General features: G+C 40.9%; 1 protein-coding gene across 2 annotated transcripts in view; it reads right to left on the reverse strand.

Moving 5' to 3' along the window:
• The window catches only part of LOC124126474, a 90,812-nt gene extending 77,999 nt beyond the window's left edge, over window positions 1-12,813 (reverse strand). Inside the window, exon 1 of one of the 2 annotated variants that reach the window (XM_046489913.2) lies at window positions 12,493-12,813. The gene's annotated coding sequence lies outside the window, so the exon portion shown is untranslated. Of the gene's footprint in view, window positions 1-4,509; window positions 4,649-12,492 lie in introns of those variants that run through there. The other variant, XM_046489914.2, reaches the window with a different exon arrangement.
• Window positions 12,814-19,691: the final 6,878 nt, after the last annotated feature.

Here is a 19,691-nt window from a genome sequence, read left to right on the forward strand (position 1 = left end):
GTCCAACATCCACTACGCCAGCTGAAAGGCATCACCTGTGTGTCTGTGACTACAAAGCCCCACACCATCCTGTTTTCCCCCATTTTCCCAAAAAGAGGCTAATGACCTACTCAGACTTGACAAAAGTGGCACACAGCAAATATTTGCCATCATCTTGTCCAACAAAAGGTCTTTTCGGCCGATCTTGACCTTAGTGAGAACACTCTCCGGGCTGATGTGAGGCAGTCAGACCCCAATCCTATACTGACCACCTGCCCATCACCAACTGACCGGTCCATACACCTGGACAAGCAGTGTTTGAAGGATGACAACAAGACTGACAAGCCAGGGAGTCTCCAAGCTGCATCTCTTCTGTCCAGCACAGCCATGCATCAAGATAAGACAATGAGAAACAGCCACGATTCCTAAGAGCAACATGAGTTTAATCAAAAAGTTAGTGTTACAAATAAATAAAATCTGATGTAATTCATCAGAAATTATTGTATTGCTATTAGTTTGACAATATCCTATTCCTGACCAACCACCTGCACCCAACTGGTCACATCTTCCCGAAGCAAGGGCGTTCACTGACTATAACTATAAAAGTTTAGTTCCCACCCTTGCTGAACTAGGCTGGTACTATATTTGGCTGGGCTGTGTCCTTTTTCTAAAAAATCGACATCCGGTTCGTAAAATGCAGTGCAGATTTGGCCCGATTGCAGGATTTGCAAAGCATATGTTGCCAACTTGGCATGAATAGATATTTTCCAAATCTTTTCATGTTTTTAATCAAGGTGCTTACGTGATTTGATGCACATCGCTAAGTAAGACCTGTTTTGTCACAATATAGGTTTTGATTATCGATCAGGTCGTCGCAACTGGGCATCACCATTTTGTTTGAAGCAAATGCAAGTGATATGAGGTGGAATCTGATAGGTCAATAGGAGGGACATAGAGGGATATAACTTGTAATAGCCACTGGTGGCGTTAGGAACAAGCCCAGAAATACCAGCCAAGTTTGGCAAGGGTGAAAACTGGACTTTTATAGACAGTTAACTCCCTTGCCTTGAACTCGTCACAACACCAACTACCTGGACCCAACTGGTCTCAACACCCACTACCTGGACCCAACTGGTCACAACACCAACTACCTGGACCCAACTGGTCACAACACCAACTACCTGGACCCAACTGGTCTCAACACCAACTACCTGGACCCGACTGGTCACAACACCAACTACCTGGACCCAACTGGTCTCAACACCAACTACCTGGACCCAACTGGTCACAACGCCAACTACCTGGACCCAACTGGTTCTTAACACCAACTACCTGGACCCAAGTCGTCAAAACACCTCCTAACTGGACCCAACTGGTCACAACGCCAACTACCTGGACCCAACTGGTTCTTAACACCAACTACCTGGACCCAACTGGTCACAACACCAACTACCTGGACCAAACTGGTCTCAACACAAACTACCTGGACCCAACTGGTCACAACACCTATTACCTGGACCCAACTGGTCATAACACCAACTACCTGGACCCAACTGGTCACAACGCCAACTACCTGGACCCAACTGGTTCTTAACACCAACTACCTGGACCCAAGTCGTCAAAACACCTCTTAACTGGACCCAACTGGTCACAACGCCAACTACCTGGACCCAACTGGTTCTTAACATCAACTGACCGTCTGCTCCACCAGAATATTCCTGACCCATCATGCACCACTAGTCAAGCAGAAAATACCTATGGCTTACAAATACGATTGAAAGGGATAAGTAGGATATAAGTACAACTGTAACACTAATATTTGCCTGGCTGCTGAAGGTATCAAATGAATCATGAATTGGCCGCCGTGGTCCTAGGAGGGTAGCCAGCCTTTACTGTCTCCTACTGCTCCACCATGTCGATACATGCATACAGTACTTAGTAGCTTCCCCACGTGTCGAGATCAATAAACAGGTATTAACATAATAGACACATCACACATACGTACAATAGAGAGATGCGTACAAAAGAGAGATACGTACAATAGAGAGATACGTACAATAGAGATACGTACAATAGAGATACGTACAATAGAGAGATGCGTACAATAGAGAGATATGTACAATAGAGAGATACGTACAATAGAGATACGTACAATAGACAGATACGTACAATAGAGAGATACATACAACAAAGAAATACGTACAATAGACAGATACGTACAATAGAGAGATACGTACAATAGACAGATACGTACAATAGAGAGATACGTACAATAGAGATATGTACAATAGAGATATGACAATAGAGAGATACGTACAATAGAGAGATATGTACAACAGAGAAATATGTACAATAGAGAGATATGTACAATAGAGACATACGTACAGGAAACAGATATGTACAATAGAGAGATACGTACAATAGAGAGATGCATACAATAGAGAGATATGTACAATAGACAGAAACGTACAATAGAGAGATACGTACAATAGAGAGATATGTACAATAGAGAGATGCGTACAATAGAGATACATACAATAAACAGATGCGTACAATAGAGAGATATGTACAATAGAGAGATACGTACAATAGAGAGATGCGGACACAGCTACGTGCAGAACACAGCTACGTGCAGGACACAGAAGCATACAGGACACAGATATGTACAATACACAGCTATGTACAATACACAGCTATGTACAAGAAACAGCTACGTGCAGGACACAGATACTTGCAGGACACAGCTACGTACGATACACAGCTATGTACAGGACACAGATACGTGCAGGACACAGCTACGTACGATACACAGCTATGTACAGGACACAGATACGTGCAGGACACAGCTACGTACAGGACACAGATACGTGCTGGACACAGCTACGTACAATACACAGCTACGTACAGGACACAGATACGTGCAGGACACAGAAGCATACAGGACACAGATACGTGCAGGACACAGCTACGTGCAGGACACAGATACTTGCAGGACACAGATATGTACAGGACACAGCTACGTACAGGACACAGCTACGTACAATAAACAGCTACGTGCAGGACACAGTTACGTGCAGGACACAGAAGCATACAGGACACAGATACGTGCAGGACACAGATACGTACAGGACACAGATACGTACAATACACAGCTACGTACAGGACACAGAAGCATACAGGACACAGATACGTACAGGACACAGATACATGCAGAAAACAGAAGCGTACAGGACACAGAAACGTACAATACACAGTTACGTACAATACACAGCTACCTACAGGACACAGCTACGTACAGGACACAGAAGCATACAGGACACAGATACGTACAATACACAGCTATGTACAATACACAGCTACGTACAGGACATAGAAGCATACAGGACACAGATACGTACAATACACAGCTACGTACAGGACACAGATACGTACAATACACAGCTACGTACAGGACACAATTACGTACAATACACAGCTACGTACAGGACACAGCAGCATACAGGACACAGATACGTACAATACACAGCTACGTACAGGACACAGAAGCATACAGGACACATACGTACAATACACAGTTACGTACAATACACCATGTACACAGCTACGTACAGGACACAGATACGTGCAGGACACAGTTACGTACAATACACAGTTACGTACAATACACAGCTATGTACAATACACAGCTACATGCAGGACACAGCTACGTACAATACACAGTTACGTACAATACACAGCTATGTACAATACACAGATATGTACAATACACAGCTATGTACAATACACAGTTACGTACAATACACAGTTACGTACAATACACAGTTATGTACAATACACAGTTACGTACAATACACAGTTACGTACAATACACAGTTACGTACAATACACAGTTATGTACAATACACAGCTACATGCAGGACACAGAAGCGTACAGGACACAGATATGTACAATACACAGTTACGTACAATACACAGTTACGTACAATACACAGCTATGTACAATACACAGCTACATGCAGGACACAGCTACGTACAATACACAGTTATGTACAATACACAGTTATGTACAATACACAGTTACGTACAATACACAGTTACGTACAATACACAGTTATGTACAATACACAGCTACATGCAGGACACAGAAGCGTACAGGACACAGTTACGTACAATACACAGTTACGTACAATACACAGTTACGTACAATACACAGTTACGTACAATACACAGCTACGTACAATACACAGCTACATGCAGGACACAGCTACGTACAATACACAGTTACGTACAATACACAGTTACGTACAATACACAGCTACGTACAATACACAGCTACGTACAGGACACAGAAGCGTACAGGACACAGATATGTACAGGACAAAGATACGTAACATACACAGATATGTACAGGACATAGATACGTACAGGACACAGATATGTACCATACACAGATACGTGCAGGACACAGATACGTACAATATACAGATAAGTAACATACACAGATACGTACAGGACACATAAGTACAGTACCGTTTTCCCCGTCACAGAAGACTAGCCTGACTACAGCCGAGACAGAAAGAGAACATTTGTGAAGAATGTAACACTGCTGATCATCAGTTGCAGAATGGTTAAATATCTCAGTGTGTCATGTTGTGACTGCTGCAATAAATCCTACATCCCAGAGATGACATTTTAGCTTGTGTTTCCGGGGGCTGCATGAGGTGCACACATCAGACCATCTGTCGGCACACATGGGCCACTGTGACACACAGCCACTCCGACGTCAAGCTACTTCAGTCACTGACTCACAGGAAGTTAAAAGTTCATCTTTGATGACGAGATGAGTAAGCGTGTAAACTCAAACAAAGGCTGCACACACGGATACACATGTGTGTGCATGCACATATTCTGTTATTGAATATTAAACCTTTCATTAGATTATTGCAGAGTTTTCCTGGCAACCGTGCACCACCCTGCACCACCCTGCACCCCAGTTGCTGATTCCGCCGCAGAAGCCTCAGTATTTACCCACGGGACTCTGCTGCATCCTGGGAGTCTGCCGTGAGATCTGGGAATGAATTGGTCATCAGCAACCCATGCTTGTTGTAAGAGCCTACTGATGGGTAGGGGTGGTCAGGATCACTGACTTGGTTTGATGCATGTCATGCTATCCCAATTGCTGATCATGTCAAGCATGAGATTGTTTACAGGCGACATATAGATGGACTATTGCTGAGCGCAGTGTTAAACAACAAACAACGGCCAGGAAGGATAGGACATTGTAACGGCCAGCAAGGATAGGACAATGTAACGGCCGGCAAGGATAGGACAATGTAACGGCCAGGAAGGATAGGACATTGTTACGGCCAGGAAGGATAGGACAATGTAACGGCCAGGAAGGATAGGACATTGTTACGGCCAGGAAGGATAGGACAATGTAACGGCCAGGAAGGATAGGACAATGCTATGGCCAGGACGGATAGGACAATGTAACGGCCAGGAAGGATAGGACATTGTAACGGCTAGGAAGGATAGGACAATGTAACGGCCAGGAAGGATAGGACATTGTAATGGCCAGGAAGGATAGGACATTGTTACGGCCAGGAAGGATAGGACATTGTAACGGCCAGGAAGGATAGGACATTGTAACGGCCAGGAAGGATAGTACATTGTAACGGCCAGGAAGGATAGTACATTGTAACGGCCAGGAAGGATAGGACAATGTAACGGCCAGGAAGGATAGTACATTGTAACGGCCAGGAAGGATAGGACATTGTTATGGCCAGGAAGGATAGTACATTGTAACGGCCAGGAAGGATAGGACAATGTAACGGCCAGGAAGGTTAGGACAATGTAACGGCCAGGAAGGATAGGACATTGTAACGGCCAGGAAGGATAGGACAATGTAACGGCCAGGAAGGATAGGACATTGTAACGGCCAGGAAGGATAGGACATTGTAACGGCCAGGAAGGATAGGACATTGTTATGGCCAGGATAGGACATCCATCGTTCACTCTACTGGTAAAATATTTTCGATATAACACAAACACACTCTGTTCCTGGGTGGTTACCTCTGGCTGCTGGACCTGAAGGTTCCCCCTTCTGATGCCAGGACTGACGTGTCTGTCAAACATGTAACAGACACTGCATCAGACATGTGGCAAGGTCAGATCATCCCCCCCCACTCCCCATGGTTATCATGGAAACAGCTCCTTGCCAGGCTATCATCATGGGAACAGCTCCACACAATACTATCACCATGGAAACAGAACCCCGCCCTGCTGTCACAATGAGAACAGGTCCACACAATACTATCACCATGGGAACAGCTCTACAGACTTGTATCAGTGTGTGATATACAAAGATGTGTGTGTGCACTGTACAAAGATGTGTGTGTGGGGATGTCTGACCTGTGTGTACGATGTACAAAGACTTGTGTGCATGTGGATGTCTGACTTGTGTGTACGATGTACAAAGACGTGTATGTGGATGTCTGACCTGTGTGTACGATGTACAAAGACGTGTATGTGGATGTCTGACCTGTGTGTACGATGTACAAAGACGTATGTGGATGTCTGACCTGTGTGTACGATGTACAAAGACGTGTATGTGGATGTCTGACCTGTGTGTACGATGTACAAAGACGTGTATGTGGATGTCTGACCTGTGTGTACGATGTACAAAGACGTGTGTGTATGTGGATGTCTGACTTGTGTGTACGATGTACAAAGACGTATGTGGATGTCTGACCTGTGTACGATGTACAAAGACGTGTGTGTATGTGGATGTCTGACTTGTGTGTACGATGTACAAAGACGTATGTGGATGTCTGACCTGTGTACGATGTACAAAGACGTGTGTGTATGTGGATGTCTGACTTGTGTGTACGATGTACAAAGACGTATGTGGATGTCTGACCTGTGTGTACGATGTACAAAGACGTGTATGTGGATGTCTGACCTGTGTGTACGATGTACAAAGACGTGTGTGGATGTCTGACCTGTGTGTACGATGTACAAAGATGTGTGTGTATGTGGATGTCTGACTTGTGTGTACGATGTACAAAGACGTGTATGTGGATGTCTGACCTGTGTGTACGATGTACAAAGACGTATGTGGATGTCTGACCTGTGTGTACAATGTACAAAGATGTGTGTGTATGTGGATGTCTGACTTGTGTGTACGATGTACAAAGACGTATGTGGATGTCTGACCTGTGTACGATGTACAAAGACGTGTGTGTTTGTGGATGTCTGACCTGTGTGTACGATGTACAAAGACGTGTATGTGGATGTCTGACCTGTGTGTACGATGTACAAAGACGTGTGTGGATGTCTGACCTGTGTGTACGATGTACAAAGACGTGTGTGTATGTGGATGTCTGACTTGTGTGTACGATGTACAAAGACGTATGTGGATGTCTGACCTGTGTACGATGTACAAAGACGTGTGTGTGGGGATGTCTGATGTATGTGTACGGTGTACAAAGATGTTTGTGAATGTCTGGTGTGTGTACGATGTACAAAGATGTGTGTGTTTGTGGATGTCTGACCTGTGTGTACGATGTACAAAGACGTGTGGATCTCTGAATGGTGCCTTCCAGCTATGAACAACAGATGGAAGAACAAATGCTCCAACACTGCAACATGTTCAAGAGAACAGCATCTTTGAAAACAATCTTGCGAGCAAGATGCAGAGATAAAAGTGTTCCAAAATGAACTTGCAAATGACACATGTAATTGTTATGTTCTGACACTGGAGGTGTCCAAACCTAGTTTCATTTTACAAATGTGCTATTCTGTACACAATATGCACCAAGGTGAAATGTGCCATGCGCAATCTACAGTCTACAGTCATATATCATTGCTCAATAACTATTATGAAATGTTTTAGTTTCACTGACGTTGGAAGTCAAACCTGACTTGAACATGATGTTGCAGCAACAGTGCTGGCTGCAGTATCCAACTTCGCTCACTCATACATCATATTGTGCATTTGTTTGATCATCACACTAGCTCAAACAAGCAATTACTAACTGTTTTTACTAATTAGTAGTAACTAATTAATACTTGGCTTAATGAGTGTCAGTTACTTCTGCAGTAAGGCCAATAATTAGACTAAATTACTGGTGTTATCTTTTTCCAACAAACATTTCACTTTGTCATATTGACCGGATTTAATAATATATGATGATGTCATCAGAACTGTAATGTCGGACATTTCTGTAACCATGGTAACAGCAACGCTGCATTATGGAAATAATACCTCACAATCAGGACAATGCCACAAGAGAGATGATGACTCACAGATTTCAACAACAGTAACTAAAAATAGTTTTTTAAAAATAAATTAAAATGTCTTCCAAAGCTTGTATGGCAACTTTTGGTGATCATGAAATGACCAATGGTAAACTAATTCTTAACTCTCATTTCAAAGAAATTAGGCGTACCGGAATCTTTGAAATATTGTTCGTGAGACAGATGTGTAATATATCACATGTAGATACGAACACATGATGAAGATATCATATATTCATTGACTTTGATGTGTCGTGTTACTGTCACTGAGGCACATGATGAAGATATCATATATTCATTGACTGATGTGTCATGTTATTGTCACTGAGGCACATGATGAAGATATCATATATTCATTGACTGATGTGTCGTGTTATTGTCACTGAGGCACATGATGAAGATATCATATATTCATTGACTGATGTGTCATGTCATTGTCACCGAGGCACATGATGAAGATATCATATATTCATTGACTGATGTGTCGTGTTATTGTCACTGAGACACATGATGAAGATATCATATATTCATTGACTGATGTGTCGTGTTATTGTCACTGAGGCACATGATGAAGATATCATATATTCATTGACTGATGTGTCATGTTATTGTCACTGAGGCACATGATGAAGATATCATACATTCATTGACTGATGTGTCGTGTTATTGTCACTGAGGCACATGATGAAGATATCATACATTCATTGACCGATGTGTCATGTTATTGTCACTGAGGCACATGATGTGAGTCAAGGACAGGGACAGCAGATCTACAACTTCCTTCCCCTATGGTCCTCAGTCGGAATAGGAAGCTTTATTCCTCACTGAAAGTGATCAAAATCTGAGAGGGAATAACCACAAACTACGACATTCAGGAAGTATACAGGACAAGTCCAAATTCAAGGTATTCCTGTCTTACATGGTCTTATGTGAAATGTAAAGCTCACCAAATCGCCCTTACCAAATTACGCCTTAGCTGCCACAGTAGTCTGTCTTACATGGTCTTATGTGAAATGTAAAGCTCACCAAATCGCCCTTACCAAATTACGTCTTAGCTGCCACAGTAGTCTGTCTTACATGGTCTTATGTGAAATGTAAAGCTCACCAAATCGCCCTTACCAAATTACGCCTTAGCTGCCACAGTAGTCTGTCTTACATGGTCTTATGTGAAATGTAAAGCTCACCAAATCGCCCTTACCAAATTACGCCTTAGCTGCCACAGTCTGGACCCAGCAAAAGGCAGATTGGTGAAGACCAGCGTGTGAAGACCAGTGTGTGAAGACCAGTGTGTGAAGACCAGTGTGTGAAGACCAGTGTGTGAAGACCAGTGTGTGAAGACCAGCGTGTGAAGACCAGTGTGTGAAGACCAGTGTGTGAAGACCAGTGTGTGAAATGGCTGCCTGCCTGCCAGCCCATGGTCAGTGAGCCAAATTAGGGTCGGACTAAGATTCTGAAATGTCCCTAGCCTGATTAGCAACTGAATTCTTTTGTAAGCACACCTCTTAGTTGATCAAAATGAAAGTTCTGCCGTTTCTGTAGATGAATATGACAATCAAAAACCAAAAATCAAATTCATACATGTAAAGAATCAAGGTTGCAAGGTTGCAGGACCAAAGTTCCACCCCTGCAGATTTGAATCATGATTTGCAATTTGGGCTTTCTTTATCATGTTTATTGACATGCAAAATCAAATTTCTAGAAAATTAAGTATCACACATACTTAAGCTAGCAAATTCTGACACTGGCTAGTAGATTTTAAGGCTATCCCCTTGTTAGCAATATTTTGAGACTGTTGACACACTGGTTAAGACACCAGCAGACAGAGACGAGACAAACTTCGCCATCGGAACCAGAGAGGGTGAAGCCCAGATTCATTACACTGTGCAAGGGTTGCTGTACAATATATTCAGCTCAAACAAGTTTTTTCCAATGTAATCAATTCAGAAAACAATAAGATGCTTTCACTTATTCTAAACCCCAGACAATGCCAAGTCCAAACTTATACATACCAAGTTTAATACCAAGATGACATTACATGTCAAATAGCTCCTCCACCTCGTCTGTTCAGTCGCCACTGAATGATGTGCTCTCTTTAGTAGTGTCTTTGTTGTTCGTTATCAGCTATTGTTTGTAACTTACATATCATCATCAGTATGTATACTAGCTGTCTACATATATCATGTATATATGCACAACTGTACATAACATATGTAAGTCTATGTACATACTACTACGAGCATCTATAAACTTTTTTACACTTTTGTTTTAGACATTGTACTCTGCCACACCCATGACAGGCCTCAAAGTTTACATTTTGACCAAGTAGCCACAAGTATTTTTTTTCCAGTTAGCCAGTGGTAAAAATCAAGAAGTCAAGCCAATATTGTAGGCAACCAAAAGCATTTGAAATGATCTTTTATCAAATAACTATTATAAAATGTACAGGTTATAGCACTAGTCCTGGAATTGTATGTTAGTGGAAACTGTACTTGATTTTTGTTACTTGTGACTCAAAAATGACAAACAATGATGCAGTTTATGTTACCAGATTATATAGGTATATCCTTGCTTATCCAATGAGCATTCTCAACTAAAATAAAGTACTAATTACATTAATATCTATGTATTTCAGTTCACTGTCGACTTTAGGAGGAATTATTTGCAAGTAGAATTATTAGCAGACATGTTTTCAAAGATAAGCTGTTATTTATCTTTGTGTCTACAGATGTGTAGCAATAGAATTTAGTCGCCACAAGATATTTTTCAAGGTACTCATTTGGCTACCTCTGAATTTTAGACAGTAGACAAATTGAAATTTAGGTCGCATTGGCTACTGTTTTTGTTGTAACTTTGAGGCCTGCACAAGGTTTTTTTTTGTTCAATAAATTCTTAAGTCTTTATTGTAGAATTTTCTTTTACTTCATTTGTCAAGTTGTCATTTGAATACTGAATAATCGGAGGTGATCAGCTGCTGCCTGAGGGGAGGGGCTTGTGAACATGTTTTTATTCTGCCCACATTGTTTGGTGCGTTTATGACTGCTGTCCATGCACATTGTCACTGCGTAAATAAGATATATATGTTCGCCAAAATATAATTGAGTTAGTGAGTATGACTTTACGCCGCTTTTAGCAATATTCCAGCAATATCACGGCGGGGGACACCAGAAATGGGCTTCACACATTGTACCCATGTCAGGAATCGAACCCGGGTCTTCGTTGTGACGAGCGAACGCTTTAACCACGAGGCTACCCGACCGCCCTCGCCAAAATATAAACATAAATAAACAAAAGAATACAATGAAAAAGAAAAGCAAATGTGAAAACATTCATCAAGACAGAATCGGAGAGAATACAGAACCCAGCCAAAACAGAACCGAAACCTGTGAAAGTATTGTAGCATGAGAATTCATTGCAATGAGAATTTGTTAAATAGATTCTAGGATTTTTTACACAGAGCATTTGTTACAGGTTTAAATGTCATGTATCCTTTCATTCTTCTCCCCTACCCTAAAAAAACACCCAAAACAAACAAAAACAAACCCTAGCCCCCATTTTTTTATACAGCAGCATAATGTTTTTGTCACTCTTTTAAACACTTGATATTTTCAAAAGATTGAACGTATTTGTGTGAATGTTCCTTTAGCCAGGAACACCTTGCAGTGTGATAGGAACCACAGCTTGATGCGATATGCACCTCCGGGGAACAAATGTTGGTAGTGAAAGTTTCCCTGGAATTAATATACACATGGAACCAAATCTTGTGTTCAGCCTCTTAGACTTCCCCAGGACTGCGGCAGGGGCAGGAAATGGTAGACATTATACCTACCACAATAAAACAGGGTACATCAATGTTTTCACCATTTTCATTAGTTTCACTTCAACGCAGGGATTTTGCAGTTTGTCATTACGCATATATATATAACTACAGCCAGGGCCATGTAACTAATAATAATAACAATAAAAAAACTTGCAAAAAAATCGTAGACTTTGGCCTCCTCTGCGAGTTTTTTGGTTACTATTATTAGTTACATGGTACCTGTCTATATATTATATCTACATTCTAAAGAAACTATGTAATATACTTAAAAGCCTTATACCCGAAGTTACAAAGCCCTTAAAATATGGGATCTCATAAAACAATTGACAACAAAAGACATGGTCGTCAAACAAATCCGACACAAAATATCGCCCCCCATATTACCTATTATTACCTACCTGGCGATTATCTGTGTAACCCGTCTAGACAAAACACGACTGTCGACAACACTCCGATTAACTCGTCGCAACAACACGCGGAGCAACAGGTTGTCAGCCGCGTCTCCCAACCTGACACAGTCACACACTACACGCTTTCGAAAACGTGTCTTCACATATAGTCATATCGAGTTCCGTCATTAAACTGAAGTGCTCTCTGACACTTGGGAGCGCCATGTCCCAGAGCTCATTTCATGCGCTCACCTGTGATGATACAAGCGCGTGAGGGAAACTCCGTGCAGACTGAGTGACCTGAGGTCAGCGCCAGAACGAGGCTGTCTCCACGCGCAGGTTATCCCCGTCTGACAATATATGACGACTTATTCATTGCGTGAACTTGAGGAATGCGGTGGAGGTGTGTCTGTGTACATCATAATAAATACATGCAATTTTTGCTGTGACAATGGCCTGTACGCTTAGGACGAATATGTGCACCCGTTGACCTGCATTTCTTAGTGTGCAGTGTAATACTGATATCGAAAGTACAAACTATGTGGGAGGAGCTATAGTGTATTAAAGCAGAGACGATACAAGATATATGGACCCCTGACTGAAGCCTCGTGCAAGGAGGGGTCAGGTTGCGCCGTCTGTAGCGAAGACAGTGCATGCAGTACAGTGAAAATGTTAGTCGAGTATTAGAATACATACATTCCGATAAAAGTTTCGTAAAAACAGCAACATTCAAAACTGTAACAATAGCTTCATTATCAACACGTATTAATTAGTTGTAGAGAAGACGTGTGTCTAGAATATTGAAGAACATATGGAGAAAGTGACATCGATGTCAATATGGGGTCGGTCGTTACTATTGTGACGTCATTGCCTATGACGTGAGCCAAATGTATATTACGTCAACAATGATATTTCCATTATATACCGTAGATCGCGTGTATTATTATTATTATTATTATTATTATTATTATTATTCATGTGTTTCGCAGGGTGTTTTTAAAAGCTGTCTCGTGATCTGGTTCCGCCACGAAGAAATATAATATTAAACTTGTCAAGTCACTCACTCAATGAAAAAGACAGGTTAAAATGATGTTATTGGCAAGAAAGTACAAATATATTCAATTTAGTATCCATATTAATCAAAGAGACTTTGTTAAACCGCCCCTAGGAACAAAATGGCTAATGGGTGGTCGTTCCTGACCACGAGTGCTTTACGTGCGCTTCTGTCACTATCACGAATAATGTCAGTTTATTACTGAGCTCATTCGCCTCCATTCGCATGTTTCCGTGATCCACAACGAGGTCTACATTCGGCTTGTCCCGGAATGGGACAAGTTGGTCACGTATGTTCTGAATGAACTGTCATCGAGGCAAGGGAGTTAACTATCTCTTAAAAGTTGAAACTGGACTTCTACAATCAGTTATCTCCCTTGGAAGATGTGAACTGTTGACTGAGGCCCGCAGTACAAATACATGGATTACACTAACTGGGCGAGTGTTCCATGTAAGGTTACGTGTTGACAGTACATGGTGTATAAACACAGCCACATTCTGCAGAAGGTGGTCATTTTCTGTTGACATTTGTATACAAAATGTATTAATTCATGGACAGGACGTATATTTAGATACAATATACTGATTCCTTAGATCTCTGTAATGTATACAAATGAGAAGAACATGTTATTCGTGCTCAATATTATTACTGTCACAATTCTGCATAATTGGTTCCCAGTGGCATGAAATAGTTTTATAATATAACATCAGATCATAATAACCACATCGCAATTGATATAATGCCATTCTTTTTGTTTTTTATTTACATTGGTCAGATACTTTTCACATTATTATTATTATTATTATTATTATTATTATTATTATTATTATTATTATCCCACATGTGCTTCGCATGGTGTTTTTAAAAGCTCTCTCGTGACCTGACAAAGCTGACATTTTTACTCCTGGTGCCGCCACTAAGAAATATTAAATTTGTCAAGTCACTCAATGAAATAAACATGTCATTTGCAAGAAAATACAAAAATATCTTCAATTTAGTATCCATATTAATCAAAGAGACTGTTAAACCGCCCCTAGATTGAAAACATCCCCAAACAAAATGGCCAATGGGTGATCGTTCCTGACCACGAGTGCTTTACGTGCGCTTCTGTCACTATCACGAATATATCAGTTTATTTCTGAACTCATTCGTCTCCATTCGCATGTTTCCGTGACCCACAACAAGGTCTACATGCAGCTTGTCCCGGAATGGGACAAGTTGGTCACGAATGTTCTGAATGGACGGTCATCGTCCCCAAGCTCCTCACAGCGATAGCCCGTTCGCGGAGCGCTCTATACTAAAACTCCCCACTGTGAAAAGGTGGCCACAACCATGCTTGGAGTTGAACTCGCAACCGAAGGACCGTTATGTTTACAAACAAGTGACGACTGTCTTGACGCCGAATACACTTATCGCTGCTTAATTACTTTCTTCGTTTGTCAATTTGAATTTCTGTTTCATTAAAACTAGCGTGTTATTGATATAGTAGTGTGGTAGATAGTAGTTCTGTATATATTAATCATGTTTTATTAATTAGCTTTTAATTTACTATGTATGTTGTCAATAATGGTATTTTGTATATTTCAGATATTGCAGTAATCAAGAATTATTTATTGTATTTCTCATTTCAGGCTTAGTTGTAAGTCAAGTATTATCATTAAAGCCCTATTCTAATGTCATGTTTTACTTAGTGGGTCAGTCAACTGCTTGGTGGTCAATCAGAGTGTAAGCCCAGGCGTCCTCTGGATTGGCTAGTTTTAAATCTCTGTGTCCCACTTTCAAACCCCTTTGTTTTCACCCTGCACTTTGCATCGATACTTCACTGTGCACTGGACTGGAAGAAAGGATATACTTATATAAAGGTTAGTAGTTAAAGTTATAATTGTATTTTATGCCAGTATAATTATGCAAATCACTTAAGTTTAATACATGTCTATATAGATCCTTAATTATATTTAAACATGTCACATTTACTAGTATTAGTGTGTGCATGGTGAGTGTATGTATACTAGATATATTTCATTTCACTATATGTGTGTCTGTGTTAATTATTGTGTATTAATAAGTTGATAATAGTTTACATGTAATATTCATGTGTGTAGATAAACATACCTTCATGATGTATTTTATATCATGAACAGGTTTTCACGAGGGATTTAATCTATTTACGAGGGATTGTGACCACCCAAATACACCCCAGTGGGATTCACCGGGTATATATATATATGTATACTTATATATTGCTTGCATTGTAACATAATATTATATTTATTGTACCATATTTATCTTAAATGTGTAAATCCATTAAGCTTACATATCTAAGCTTATAATTGTGAAATGTTATAAAGGATATACCATGTATAGCTACAAGTGTAGTAGATTATTATTTAATCTGCTTGTGTTTTGATGTACTAGATATAATTGTATGTTTATTATTGTATTCATTGTTCCAGGGTGTCGGTTTATCACGACAGAAAATAAATAATCAGACCTCACACCCTAGCCTGTGTCATTATGTTATCTGGGACACATATGCACATATAATGGCTACAACAGTAGGAATGTAAGGGAGAAGTTGGTTGATTTTCCGTTAGTCTGCAATCTCGAACCAATCTGATTATTAAAACAACAAAGTAAATTCATCTGGAAAACATGGTCAGTCGTAAACCTTTTCAAAATGAAATATGATGGCATTCCCAAAGATATAAACAAAAGTCTCAACGTTACTACATTTGGGGTTAGAGGGCAAATTTCAAGATTCTTGTAATGGCCGCGCCCACACTGGTGGCAGCGATGTTACCGAGAGTGTAACAAAGGTGTCAAGCGCTGGGAAGGAGCTTGCATCCTCCCGAGGCAAGGGAGTTAACTGTCTCTTAAAAGTTGAAACTGGACTTATACAGTCAGTTATCTCCCTTGCATCGGGAAGGCCCGCAGTACAAATACAAGGATTACACTAACTGGGCGAGTGTTCCATGTAAGGTTACGTGTTGACAGTACATGGTGTATAAACGTAGCCACATTCTGCAGAAGGTGGTCATGTTCTGTTGACATTTGTATACAAAATATAGAATACTAAACGAGCTCCCGTGTAACACCAATTTTATGAAACGAGTGAATAGTTCTGGTATCCGACGAGCGAAAGCGAGTCAGATACCACAACTATTCACGAGTTTCATAAAATTGGTTTTACACAGGAGCGAGTTTAGCATTTTATTTATTACTTGCCATTTACAATGTTTTTAGAATTATACTCTTGAGTGTGAATAGGCTGACACCTCCACGATCCATGGCATAATCCAATTGAGTTTAACAGAATAATTCTTCAAACACGTCAAAAGTTGAAACGTATGAATTTAATATCATACAATGGTCCACCTTTAGAATTCAGGCGTCCGTCCCACAGAATTATCGTAGCGCGAAGGCTATCGCAACTCAAATACTTTAACTTAGACTAACGACTGTCAATGCGCTACAATACGATCGCCCTGTGGAACGGGGCCTTGCACCTCAAAGTTTACAAGCACGTCACAATACCCGATGACGTAATTTGTTGCAAGATCCATCGGCGAAACAATGCCATGTGACGTCAGCCTAGCAACAAGGTTGCTGGGGTCATCGAATGTGCATAATCTCCTCCTAAGCTGGGCATAGGGAGCCGGGAACCAGCTTAAATCTCCTCCCAGTGATCTATCATCTCCACACACAATGTCGTTGAATAAGCCAAGGGATGTTGAGAGCTTTCAATATCATCAATATCATCATCATCATCATCATCATCGCATGGTGTTTTTAAAAGCTCTCTCGTGACCTGACGAAGGTGACCTTTGTACTCCTGGTTCCGCCACTAAGAAATATTTAATTTGTCAAGTCACTCAATGAAATAAACATGTCATTTGCAAGAAAATACAAATATCTTCAACTTAGTATCCATTTTAATGAAAGAGGTTTTTTTTAAAAAACCGCCCCTAGATTGTATAATATCCCCTCAAATGGCCAATGTGTGAGCGAGGTGGTATATGTCTTCAGCAACCCATGCTTGCCGTAAAAGGCGACTATGCTTGTCGTAAGAGGCGACTAACGGGATCGGGTGGTCAGGCTCGCTGACTTGGTTGATGCATGTCATCGTATCCCAATTGGATCGATGCTCATGATGTTAATCACTGGATTGCCTATTCCAGACTCGTTTATTTGCAGACCGTCGTCATACTGCTTAGTGGAATACTGCTTAGTGGAATACTGCTTAGTGTCGTTAAACAACACTGAAACAAACATCATGGCCACGAGTGCTTTACGTGCGCTTCTGTCACTATGTTGAGTTGGTTAAGATCTGTTTATTTCTGAACTGCAGGCGAAACCCGTGGTGCAAGTACAATGATTACCCTGGGCGAGTGTTCCATGTACGGTGGGCGAGTGTTCCATGTAAGGTGGGCGAGTGTTCCATGTAAGGTTACGTGTTGACAGTACATGGCGTATAAACGTAGCCACATTGGTCATGTGGTCATTTTCTGTTGACATTTGTATACAAAATGTATTTATTCATGGACAGGACGTATATTTAGATACAATATAATGATTCCTTAGATCATCTGTAAAGTATACTCCCCGTGAAGATCCGTGGCAGAATAGGTCTCCAGCAACATATGCTTGCCATAAATGACAACTATGCTTGTCGTAAGAGGCGACTAACGGGATCGGGGGGTCATGCTCGCTGACTCGGTTGATGCATGTAATCGATCCCAATTGCGTGGATCGATGCTCATGATGTCAACACAACCCAACATCTAATGTATACAAATGAGGCTGAAAACAATCTCTACATCCTTGTTGCACAATTGATTATAAAGCTGCAACATTCCCAACTCCCTGTCCAATCCACGCATATCCAAGAACCACTTCTTCTTTTACACGCTTTGTGAGCATTTCATGTATACCGCGACACACTGCATGGATTGTTTCACTGTATCTCCATGTTTTTTTATTCTTTCTGTTATTTCCTGCACTCAGACAGTTTGTAAGTGAGATAAAGCACTGCTCCTCGGTTGTGGTCGAGGAAAAAAGATCGAGGCAAGAGGGTCTCGGTCTTCCATTGCCGATACCCTCTTGCCTCTGTCTTACTTCCGGACCACACCCGAGGAGGAGTGCTTCATCCCTCACATATGATGAGATACAGCGTTTTAATGTCAATATGTAGATGGGGTGTCTTCCACATTCCTCTGGTACAATATCACTTGTTGTTTGATTTGCGGATGCCTAGAAAACAATTACGTTCTTGTAACTGAATTTTTATTCGCAAGAATTATACCTTTGATAAACCCAAACATCAGAACCATACACTAGGGTAGACAACCTTGCCTAAAACATTTTAGAGTCAAAGATGTTGAAATATGAGAGATCTTCAAACTTTAATAAACTGCGCTGAACAGTGATGAGATAGTTCGTAGTTTTAGGGTCAGATTGTTTATCGATGCTTGCCCACTGACTCCTAGAAAATAGCAGACCAAGATGTTATACGAGGATGAAATGTTAATTGGGGCAAGTTTGTAAACCACTTTTCGGTTCTAGATAGTTTGCCATTTTTATATACAATGTATAACCATTCTTGTTTTGTCTACATGTACTGGAATGTTTCTCTAAAATATCGATTCGTTTTTGGAGGCCAATTACAGTATCAGAAAACAGAACAACATCAGCATATGGGCACTGCTCCGGGAAATCTGGGAATACCTGAACACCACTTGTACAAGAGGACGTGCCTTCACTAACCAATTAATGAATGAAACATGAGAACAAAAGCGGACCATTGAGAACACAACGCAGTCGGACACCAGAGGGGCATTCCCACACTTCTGTATTTCCATGTGTCGGTGTATAGCTATAGGCACGCGTACAGGCTTTCACAGGTTGGTGCACAGAGATCGCAACACTTTCGCCCCTGTTTTACCAAGGCCATTCTTTTGGAATAAATATCCGGGGAAAGCTTTTCTCTGCTGACAGAATTGAAAGCTTTTGAAAAGTCAATAAAACAGACATACATTTTTGCTGGTGTCGGTTGATAACGTGACTTTATCGTATCGCAAAAAGGACATATAGACACGAAGCATCCCCGTGAAGTTATGAAACATTTTATTGCACCAATTCTGATTTAAATTTACAT

Source organism: Haliotis rufescens, unplaced genomic scaffold, assembly GCF_023055435.1.
Source record: "Haliotis rufescens isolate VD_foot unplaced genomic scaffold, xgHalRufe1.0.p SCAF_72, whole genome shotgun sequence".
In the NCBI taxonomy this organism is placed as follows: domain Eukaryota; kingdom Metazoa; phylum Mollusca; class Gastropoda; order Lepetellida; family Haliotidae; genus Haliotis; species Haliotis rufescens.